The 11,857-nt window shown below is 26.1% G+C and overlaps 1 long non-coding RNA gene across 2 annotated transcripts; it reads right to left on the bottom strand.

Moving 5' to 3' along the window:
* Positions 1–1,836: 1,836 nt before the first annotated feature.
* On the bottom strand, positions 1,837–8,039 carry LOC136083818 (uncharacterized). 2 transcript variants are annotated; one of them, XR_010640122.1, is made up of 4 exons: positions 6,251–8,039; positions 5,809–5,906; positions 2,609–2,774; positions 1,837–2,070 (listed from the first exon to the last, which is right to left on the bottom strand). It is a non-coding gene; the product is annotated as an uncharacterized LOC136083818 (long non-coding RNA). The 2 variants fall into 2 exon arrangements; XR_010640121.1 differs by having other exon boundaries at positions 1,843–2,070; positions 5,809–8,033.
* Between the last annotated feature and the right edge of the window lie 3,818 nt (positions 8,040–11,857).

Genomic DNA, 11,857 nt, shown 5'->3' with positions numbered 1-11,857 from the left:
TACTTCGTCATGAATAATTATACAAATTTTTTGTTTTTCTTCAATGTTTTCGAAAACTGAGTCTAAGAAACAAGCATCATCAATTTTGCAAACTTTTGATGTTATGCGTGTCAAAGTACTAACTGATGACAATTGAAAATCGCTTCTTAGTTTATTGTGTAAAGCACTAGATGTTGAAAAATATTCAAAACTACTTATAATTGTGTCTGATTCCTTTTTTTTTCTTCAAATAAACGTTGCAGGCATAACTGATATTTGTTGCTGAATAATGTTTTTATTATGATCCTTGACATTTAAAAATGTAGTATTTTCTCAAACTTTGACCAAGAATCAACAATATTTATATGATTTTTGCACAAACTTTTTATAAAACATTTTATTCCACAATGAAATGTTTCAAAATGTAAATTCTCACAAATTTTTTACAAGAAATAAATGAATACCATCATAAAACGTAATAGATTGAACATTAAGTGTTTTTTCAATCATAAATGTTATTACTGAAACTGAAAAAGCCCTGATATTATTTGATAAAACATTTTAAAAATCAATATATGTTGCTATATCAGCCAATAAAAAAGTGCTAAGTTCATCAGTTCTAACATTTCAATCAACGCTCAAAGATTTGCGTGTTGACGTGATAATGGAGTAGGTGTTTGACTTGAAGGTATTCCTGGCCATACAGATGATGTCTTTGTTTCTCTTGAACTGTAACTTTTTTGAAAACTGTTGTCCAATGTAATTAGCAAATAACAGTTTCATCTGAAAGTTTCAGATAACACTATTGTTTGCCAATTACATTACCCAACAGTTTTCAGGGATGTGGAGTCCATTTGTCAAATTTACTTACATTTTAAACAAGTCAGTTTTTTGTCATTTTATTTACTTTTTAAACCAATCACTTTTTCGTCATTTTATTTTAGTTTTAAACTAACCACTATTTAGTCATTTTAGTTACTTTTAAAACTTATCGCTTTTTTCCTCAGTTTATTTTCTTTTTAAACCGATCACTTTTTCGTCGTTTAATTTACTTTTTAAACTTATTACTTTTTTGTCATTTTGTTTACTTTTTAAATTAATCACTTTTCGACATTTTATTTACGTTTGAAACCAATCACTTTTTTGTCATTTTATTTACTATTTAAACTAATCACATTTTTGTCCTTTTATTTACTTTTTAAACTAATCACTATTTCGTCATTTTATTTACTTTTTAAACCCGTCACTTTATCTTCATTTTATTTACTTTTTAAACATATTACTTTTTTGTCATTTTGTTTACTTTTCAAACTAATTACTTTTTCGTCATTTTATTAACTTTTTAAATTAATCACATTTCGTCATTTCCCAGTCGGCAAATTTAGTTGTAAATGCGCATTAGAAACTCGTTTAAATACGTATCGATGTGGTATGTATGTTAGCCATTTTATCGTGTCGAACACGCATTAGAAATACGCATTAGATGCGTATAAAGACAGGTATACAATACGACGCCTACTGAGTATCAAACTCGCATTTAAAACTCTTGTAAACACGTATAAAACACGATAACCAGAGAATATTTAATACGATATTTTCCTGGTATTACATGCGCATTTGAAACTTTCCAGAATACGCATTATTAACGAATATATGTTAGCCATTTTGTCGTGTCAAACGCGCATTAAAATTAGACATCCGATGCGTATAAAGACAGGTATACAATACGACGCCTACTGAGAATCAAACTCGCATTTAAACACGTCTAAAACATGACAACCAGAGAATATTCAGTACAATTTTATTAACTAATAAGAATTCATAACATAATGATAATGACTAGCAGTAAGCAACCCGTAATACGGGTTATGAGTTATTAAATCATTAATAACAATAAAAACACATTAATAACTTGATATATTATCTAAAATATTACATACAAATTTATCTATAAATATTTTAACTTTGACTCCGTATCAGCAACTTCATTGCTTATAGGTAACGACATAAAGACCGCATTAACATCAGTTGAGTTTTTTTTTAAATCTGTCAAGTACCACATAAGAAAAGTCAAGTAAAGCCTACAAATACCTAAAAAAAGATATGAAAAAAAAATTACAATTTTTAATTACAAAAGTACTATTTACATTTTATTTTTAGTAGAATTAGGATAATAATAACAGAAAATATATATTCTGTCTACAGAATAATTTAAAAAGATTATAAAAAGGCTAGACAACACAATGTATACATTGTTACTATAGTAACGCTGGCAAATAACACCACAACTTAATAAGATATTTTATTAACTTAAATACTTGGACTAAAAAGATTTTATTTATTACAATATTTGAACAATCAAGGGACAATTATAGTTTAACAATTTGAGCAACTATATCATAAAATAGAAAGCAACTCGTAAAATATTTCTTACAAATGGTCATTATCATTTGTGGTATTACGTAAGAGCTCAGTAATTACATAAGTTTTATTAAATCTCCCTCTCATCTAAGAGAGAGGGAGAGAGAGAAAGTGTTTCCAAAGCAGCATGTTAACAAATGTAAAAAAGCACGGAATAAATAGTAGTAACTGGTTTTATTATGTTACCAGTAAACAAAATTATTTTTACCTTGATTAAAAGCTAATTTCCAGCATTTCTTAATTAAGCTCCAGCTTCTCTCTAAGTGTTGACTAATGATTAATAGAGTAAATTTCACATCATACTAAATTTACAAAATTAAAACCATGTTTCAACAGTTAGCTAACTAATCAAAAGATGACAAAGGGAAGACAAACTAAAAAAAAAAATGAAAAAAGAGCATTATGATAGAAATTATAAAAAAAAAAAAAAAATTATTTAGATTTAAAAGTGTTAATTGTTACTATAAATAGTTAAACTCATACTTTGCTTTGTTCTAAAGTGTCTAAAGTAAAATCAAATTAACGGACATTAACACTGCTTGATACTGAATTCTGTCAAGTAAGTTTTCTGCACACCAAGTTGCATTTCTTACATTTCAACAACGATTAATTTCATCCTACCTAGATCTATTTTTTTCATTTGACAACTATTTTCAAGTTGCCTATTAGCATTTACATTAATAACTTCGTTGAGCCTAATACTATCTAACATGTGATTCCAAAAAATCTGGACAAATTAAATTCTAAAATATTTTTAGAAAGATGACTTATTTTTTAAGTTTTGAACGATGTTTCAAAAAGAGCAATGTTCGAAGAGTAATATTACAAAAAATTACAAATTTTCCATTCCTTGTCTGCAAACTGTTTTTTTCAAAAAATTTCAACCAATTTAGAGCACTTTGGACGAACAAGAGATTGTTGTTCAGAAGTTCTTTTTGGAGCCTTAATTTTTTAATGATAATGAATGATTGTCTTCTGCTTTATCGTTTTGCATAAGTATGATTGATTGACAAGGAATTTTTTAGCAAGAGAACGTTGACTGATTCCATGTTGATGGTCGATTTTTTTTTCCAATTGTTTGATCTTCTTTTTTGTCATCTTAACTGCTTTCCTACCGCTTCCAACTTGTCATTTGGGTAATATGTTGTTGTCTTTTCGTTTTAGAATATTGTAGAGCCTAGATCTTGAAATACTTTCCATCATAAAATGTTTTACAATTCCGTTTTTGGAAAGTTCTGGGTTAATTTCAATAAACTCGTACACTCGCTTTCTTACGTCATCTTGTTTCGAAGTAACTTTTTTCATCATTTCAAATTTGTTGCTCAGTATAAAATTAATGAGTTTTGTAGAGAATTTAATTCTCTACAAAATGGTGTGCGAGCCAATCAAAATTGATAAATTTACGCGGAGAAAAAATTGGCGGGAAGTTTGTCCAGATTTTTTGGAATCACATGTTATTTCAATTTCACTGTTATCATTAAACATATTACCAGTAATCTTACTATTGTTATAATTGAATAAATGAAAGTAAAAGAATCTCACAAATTGTGATCTTTTCTAATCAAAGACTATATTTAAACTTAAGATTTATTGAAATCCATATCTTTTTATATGTTTATATACATAAGTCGTTTATCAAAAATATTAAACAATATTTATTTACATCAATTATTTTTAATTTAACAAAGAATCTTTAATGCACAAAATTATTTTTACCTTAATAAACAAAAATAATAAATGCACAATCTTGAATAAAAAATTGAAGCAATGTCAGTCAGTATAATTTACTCTAAAGTAATTATATATATACAGTGGTGGCCAAAAGTATGGAAACTTTTCAAAAATGCTTTTTATTTATTTATAAAAAATGCAACACTAACTACATATTATGCATATGTTTATTGAAGTCGTAATACAACTTTTAAATAAAATAAAACATTTTTTTTTTATTAACATATACAAAAAAAAATTAAATTTTTAAATTAGGCCTGGTCATAAGTACGGAAACTTATGACCATTTTAAATGTTCCCTTGCAAACAATAATCTACCTATCTTATTTTTCTTAGAAATTAACGGTTTTTTGACAGCCACTCTTCCAAATAAGCCTGCATCATTTAACCTTCTACGAACTGTCCTGTCAGATAATAAAACTCCATGCTGTTCCAAGATTTCTTCTTTTATATCCTTTGATGACTTCCTAGGATCTTTTGTAGAAGTATTTTTTATAACTTTATCTAATCTTTTTGTTGTTTTTCTTGGTCTTCCAGGTTTCATTTTCACTTCCACAGTTCCCCTTTCTTTGAATTTTTTAATAATTTTTGAAACTGTACCTTTTGGAACTTGAAAATTTCGAGAAATATCAATTGGTTTATTACTGTTTTTAAAACACTCAACTATTTTATTTTTAATATCACTAGAATAATATTTTCACGGTGCCATACTGATTAATATAAAAGTAAACTATGATGAACTAACAAAGATGTCAATTCTAACACGTTTTAATTCTAAATGATAAGATTTGTTTATGTTTAGTGACAAGTTTGAACAAGTTTCCATACTTTTGTCCAATTGAAATTAAGAAATATTAGTATGTAATAAAATGTCTTAGAAAAGACAAGTTCAAACTTGTAGTATATATAAAGTAGACTATTGCAAGTACACTCGGGTTAAATAATTTTGGTTTTATTTAATACAAATAAAAAAAATGTAATTTTAAAAAAGTTTCCATACTTTTGTCCACCACTGTATATATATATATATATATATATATATATATATATATATATATATATATATATATATATATATATATATATATATATATATATATATATATATATATATATATATATTGAAATGTAGGCAGATTTAAGTTTATAAACTTTTGTGTCAACAAATTACAGTCAGTTTTCCATGTTAAATACATAAAATATATATCTAATATTAGTAAACGACGGGGGCTATGGCCGGGGCTAGGTTTGATAACACATAGCCATGACCAGGGCCAGGTTTATGATCAGGGCTGCATTAATATTGATAGATCATATAAAAATGTTATCTTTAATTAAAATTTATGATATGAATTTTATTTAAAAACAATATTTTATAGGATCTATCAATTTTAATGCAGCCCCGGCCGGGTTTATGACCGGGGTTGCATTTATATTGATAGATCCTATAAAAGTATTGTTTTTAATTATAACTCATATCATAAATTTCAATTAAAAATAACATTTTCATAGGATCTATCAATATTAATGCAGCACTGATCATAAACTCATCCCTGGTTGTGGCTATGTGTTATCAAACCTGGCCCCGGCCATAGCCCCGGTCGTTTACTATCTAATATAATATATATCAAATATAAAATAAATCCAATATAAAATAAAACAAAATAGTAAACTTACTCAAACCAGTATCAGTTACACCGTGTGAAGTAACTAAAAAACACTTCAGTTCTTTTCAATTGCTCGAAAAAAATAACTTTTAGCTCTTTCCAATAGCACTAAAAAATAAAACAAAACTTGCTTAGTTGAGTTGCCTAGTTTATAAGAATCTGAAAACAGATAAGTAAAAAACCAAGAACAAACAAACATTTATTTGTTAGAACTACTACATTTAAACAAATTAAATTAAACAAAAAATAACACCAATTCTCTTTAAAAGCTAAAAAAAAAATTTTAGCTCAAATTTGCTTGCAGACCTTGCTTGTAAAACCATGTGAATAAAAAACACATTTAGAAAAGCCTAGAAACTACTTAAAAATGACATATGCAACATTGAAGTTTGAACATTGACTGGACTAATTATTAGCAGATGTTTTTCAAAAATTCATAAAAATTTACATACATTTGGTCTTTTATATTGCATAAATCAATCATATGATAAATCTGAAATGAAAAAATGTAATGGATAAGTAAATACAAAGAAAAACATCATATATGAATCGAAAATCAATATATCAGATAGAGATAAGATGTCATGATAAGAGAGTAGTAGTAGTTAAATATTGTTATTTCATGTTAGCTTTAAGAAAACAAATCATGTTGGTACGTCATGGTTCTAAAAATTCAAATTGAGATATAAACAAAATGTATATACGGCAAAATGATTTTTCTTGAGTGGCTTTTAGTGAATGATTAAAAGCAGTGAGTTTCAATAATAAAACCACTTATAATTTTTAACAATAGACACCAACATAAAGGTAAGCCAAATGTAACAACATTAGTAACATAAATAACAACTTTACGCAAAATCTTGCTCAACACGTTTGCCAAGTCACACACTTTGAAAATATGGAAACAACATAATATAAACATATATAATAACTATAAAACATAATACATTTATTTAACTTTATATAACATATATAAACACCTCATATAATATTTATATACACAATAGATACATTTTATACTATTTTAATGACACATTTATAAAACGATTACAGAACACATATTACCACATACATATGTTTATCAAAAAAATTTTAACTTTGAACATAACATAAACATATATGCAAACTATAAACATATATAACTTGAATTGCGCGAACAAAAAATTTAAAAATAACATGAAAAAATCTAAAAAGATTCATATATATATTCATATATATGAATATATATATAAAAACATACTTCTCGTAATAAAATATCAAATTATAATTTTATTTAATTTAAATCAAATACTTATTGAATAAAGAGCAAAAAACAGATAGAAGAACTGCAATCCTTATAACAAAATTTAACGTTTAGCAACAATAAAATGTCAGTGTTGGCTCGAAATTTTAATTTCTTTTTCTAAATTTTTTAAAACAGTACAAAAAAAAGGTAATAGCATAACAGAAATGTCAATAAAATAATAATCAACATAATAGAATAAGCAAGGTATGAAATGATAGGATTTATAATATATTTGAATTATATTAATTTAGGACTTAATAAATAAAATAAAGATAATAAGAAAATAAAAATATAATAAAAAATTAGAACAAAACAAAATAAGTTTAAAAGTAGTAATAAATATTTTTATGATAAAGTTTTAATAACTTTTTTAGTACAAAAAAGTACTGTAACTGTATTGGAGATATGCGATACTACTTTAGCAGAACGATATCTCTTCATACAACTTTTCATGTATTCCTGACTATTCCTTTTCATTCCAGACAAACTTTTTACTAAATATTTCAAATGAAAACTTTTTTATTTAAATTTTGCTTTCACAATTTCAGTTTAAGCATGCGCTTTATAGCAAAGATTTTCGTTTTTCCGTTATATGTTGATATTTGATCGAGATCTGGTACGATATCGTATCCGATTTTGATCAAATATTAAATAATACGTATTTTTGATAAATAAGTGGTATTGAACTCGAATTCGAAACTTAAAACTAAATGCGCATTTTTCTGGTATCAACGGCGGTATGTTATACGTGATCAATACTCTGAGTATTTACAATACTAGATATGCCGACTGGGATATCGTATCCGATTTTGATCAAATATTAAATAATACGTATTTTTGATAAATAAGTGGTATTGAACTCGAATTCGAAACTTAAAACTAAATGCGTATTTTTCTGGTATCAACGGCGGTATGTTATACGCGATCAATACTCCGAGTATTTACAATACTAGATATGCCGACTGGGAATCACATTTTTGTCATTTTATTTAATTTCTAAACTAATCACTGTTTCGTCATTTTATTTACTTTTTACACCAATCACTTTTTTGCTATTTTATTTACTTTTCAAACCAATCACTTTTTCGTCATTTTATTTACTTTTGAATTTATTCGCTTGTTGTCGTTTTATTTACTTTTTAAACTTATCACTTTTTCGTCATTTTATTTACTTTTTAAACTAATCGTTTTTTTCGTCATTTTCTTTACTTTTTAAACCAATCACTTTTTTGTAAATATTATTTACTAAAAAAGTAAATTAAAATGTTAAAAAAGTAAATTAAAATGTTAAAAAACTAAAAAAGTAAATTAAATGTTAAAAAAACATACCATTTTTTTTGTCATTTTGTTTTCTTTTTAAACTAATCACTTTTTCGTGATTTTATTTACCTTTTAAAGGTAATGTTTTTGTTATTTTATTTACTTTTTAATTTAATCGCTTTTCGTCATTTTATTTAGTTTTTAAACTGACCACTTTTTGTGGTCAGTTTAAAAACTAAATGACTATTCAAAATGACTATTCGTCATTTTATTTACTTTTTAAACTAATCGCTTTTTCGGCGTTTTATTTACTTTTTAAACTAATCGCTTTTTCGGCATTTTATTTACTTTTTAAACGAATCACTTTTTTGGCATTTTATTTACTTTTTCTATTAATCACTTTTTCGGCATTTTATTTACAAATAGTTTAAGATAAATATAAAATCTTTGTAATAGATAGCAACAATGTGCTTAAATAGTCTTAATATGTGCACAAAACACTAAATAAATTATTTTAAAGAAACACGAACATTTTTATAGAAAATACCCATTTTTTTCAACAACTGTTCGCCAATTGGTGGCATGATTTGAAGAAGCAAAAACAACATCTAATAACTTACAAATAGGAAGACTTAATATTAAATGACCATCAACTCTAGATTATCTAAACAAAATTTTTTAAAACATATAATACAATTTGTTTCGTTTTGTAATAAATGAAGCCCAAGCCCGTTTATCAGACATAATCTTCAAAGCAAAAAAGAAGTAAATAAAATAAATAAATAAACCACATATATAGAACTTTTTAAAGAAACATGTACGTATCATTAAAAAATAATTGTATACAGGTCAGAGCCGTAACCACAATTTTTGCTTTCAATTAATAATTCATTTAGACTAATTGAGTTGTGCCCCACATTGTCATTTAATTCATTTTTAGATTTTTAATTTTTTAATGATATTTCTTTACTTTGTTTTTTAGCACGTATCATAAATTTTCAATTAGTTTAAGCCCAATGAAAACAATGGCCGAGCAAGTCAACCAAATAAAAAAAAATGGCCGAACAACTCAACCAAAATAATGGCCTAGCAACTCAACTAAAACAAGGGCTAAGCAACTCAACCCAAACAAAGGCCGAGCAACTCAACCAAATAGTCCTACTTGCTTGATAATGAATAGCTATTTTTTTTGTTTTTAAGTTTCTTTTTAAGTTTTTCAGAGAGATTTCCGTTTTTATCTAACAAAGTTAATGTTCCACTTCCATTTGTCTAGATTGTTCAAACATTTTAAGACAAAGTTTCTATGACTAATAACGTATACAGCATAGATAGTTTTGTAACTGAGGCCCTGAGTTAGTTTGATTTTTGAACGCTTGATAATACAACAGTAGCGAAGATTTCATCAACTTATTACCTTTTACACAATTTTATCCAGGTATTAGGTATGCCTCGCAAGTGTTAACTTTACCAGCAACAAAATGTACGGTGAAGCACTCGTTTAGAATATTGCTTCACCGTACAATCGTTTAAAAGATTATGTTGTGTAAAAAAAAGGTCAACGACATCAAATGACCGTTTGTCTGGTTTGTGTAGTAAAGCGTACACAGAAACAAAATAAATTGCATAAAAAAAAAGGACTTTATAGATAAATTTGTTGGTATGTTTGGTATTGATAACAAACGATATAAGCTCTTGTTTAAAAAATAAGTTTGGTTTTAAATAAACGTTGTAGTTTTTTTGTGTGTACTACGTTTACTGTATACATTCATTGAGTCAATAAAAATATTGCTTTTATAGTACGCCATTATTTACTACAGCGCACAGTGGGTCAGGTGCTGGACAAAAGTAAAAAAATACGTTCTAAAAAATAACATTTTTGTATACCATTTTATAGCTTAAACATTCAGCTAAAATTATATATATTTTTGTATAATTATCTTGCTGTATGCTTCCAAGCTGAATAATAAAAAGCCTTTTTTTTTGAAAAAAAAAAATTTTGCATTTTATTTTTTATTTTAAAATTTTTTTTGTGTTACTAATAAGCATAAAACAGTTGTTAATTTGTAAACCTCTCTTTTTATTGCATAATATAATAAAATCAAGTATTGTCTTTCAAATGAATTATTGCAACACTATTTTGCACGTAAGTTATGTCAAATAAAATGATTTCAGATGATGGCGTATTTGAAGTACTTTTTTTAGTTAAAATTTCACTTACATAATAATATGTATATAATGCAATGCTTTTACGGTTCAGTAATTTGAGGCTTGAAATACATAGTTCAATGTGTATATTGTCAATATAAATTTGGTTTATAATCCGTGGATGTGTGCCTGGTTATAAATAATGGTTTTTACAAGTGAACTGATGTATCCGCTTATATTGTGTGTCGAAAACACTAAATGTATTTTATTTTAAATGGTTATGTAATAATTGGGTTTCAGTGAGTCCAGATGTTAGATGTTATAAGCTTGTTTTAATATTAATACATCTTAAAATATTTATTTATAAGATTTTGTTAATGTAATTCATGTTTTTAAATATTTAAAACATGAAAAATATTGATGTTTATTCATATATAACACAAGAAATCTTGAAGTTAGTTAATCCTAATATTTTGGATGCAGTTATAAACGGCACGAGCTTATCTGCAAGTAATAACTCGTCTAATTTATTAAAGCATGTTCGACAAAGGTAGAATTTATGCAAAAGCTCTAAAATTTGTTTCGAAGTGAATAACAAACTATGGTTACAAAATGAACCAATATCGGTTCATTTTGTAATTGATAATAAGAATAACTCTCCTCTTTTTCGACTGTAGTGTCTGACAGACCTCAGGTGAATTATGATATTTCCAGTAATAAAACCAAGAAAAGAAGATTGGCGCCTTTAGTTGCATCTTTTTTATCTTCTGAACCATTGTTTGCATCGGATTGTAGTTTGTGCCAAGATAGCAAAGAAAAAGAAGCTAAAGCTGCTTTACAATTATCAGAATATATGAGTTTTGGTATCAACAATAGTTTTAAATAAATAGATATTATACTATTATATATACATAAAGGTTTAAGCTCTAGGCTCTTTTTTATATGGATTATGTAGTAGTGTCATGAAATATAAAAAAAAGCCATAGAACTGCATAAAAACACCTAATATTAGTATTGGAAATATGTTTATTTTTTTAAATGTATAAAGTATTTTCAATCAGAATAAAACATTAACATTAGTCTTGTTCATAACTTTGATGCTTTAAAAAATTTAAGCTAGTAACTTTGCAAAATGAATCGTTGCCAAGTATTGCAGGTATCACGATCACCCAAATAAAAAAATCCTTAGTAACTTTCATTTGCATATGAGAGTTATGCAAAAAGTTTTGAGCCATGCTTTGCACAAAGTTTATTATGGTGATATTTCTATTTGTTTAGACTAAATGTTTACCTAGTTACACAATTAATAGTACTAAAGTTTCATGAATTTTAGTGCAATATATTGTATTTATAATTTTTTTGAATGATT

This window comes from Hydra vulgaris, chromosome 08 (assembly GCF_038396675.1).
Source record: "Hydra vulgaris chromosome 08, alternate assembly HydraT2T_AEP".
Lineage (NCBI taxonomy): Eukaryota > Metazoa > Cnidaria > Hydrozoa > Anthoathecata > Hydridae > Hydra > Hydra vulgaris.
The sequence above is the reverse complement of the archived record's forward strand: the minus strand, read 5'-3'. Positions and strand labels throughout refer to the sequence as shown.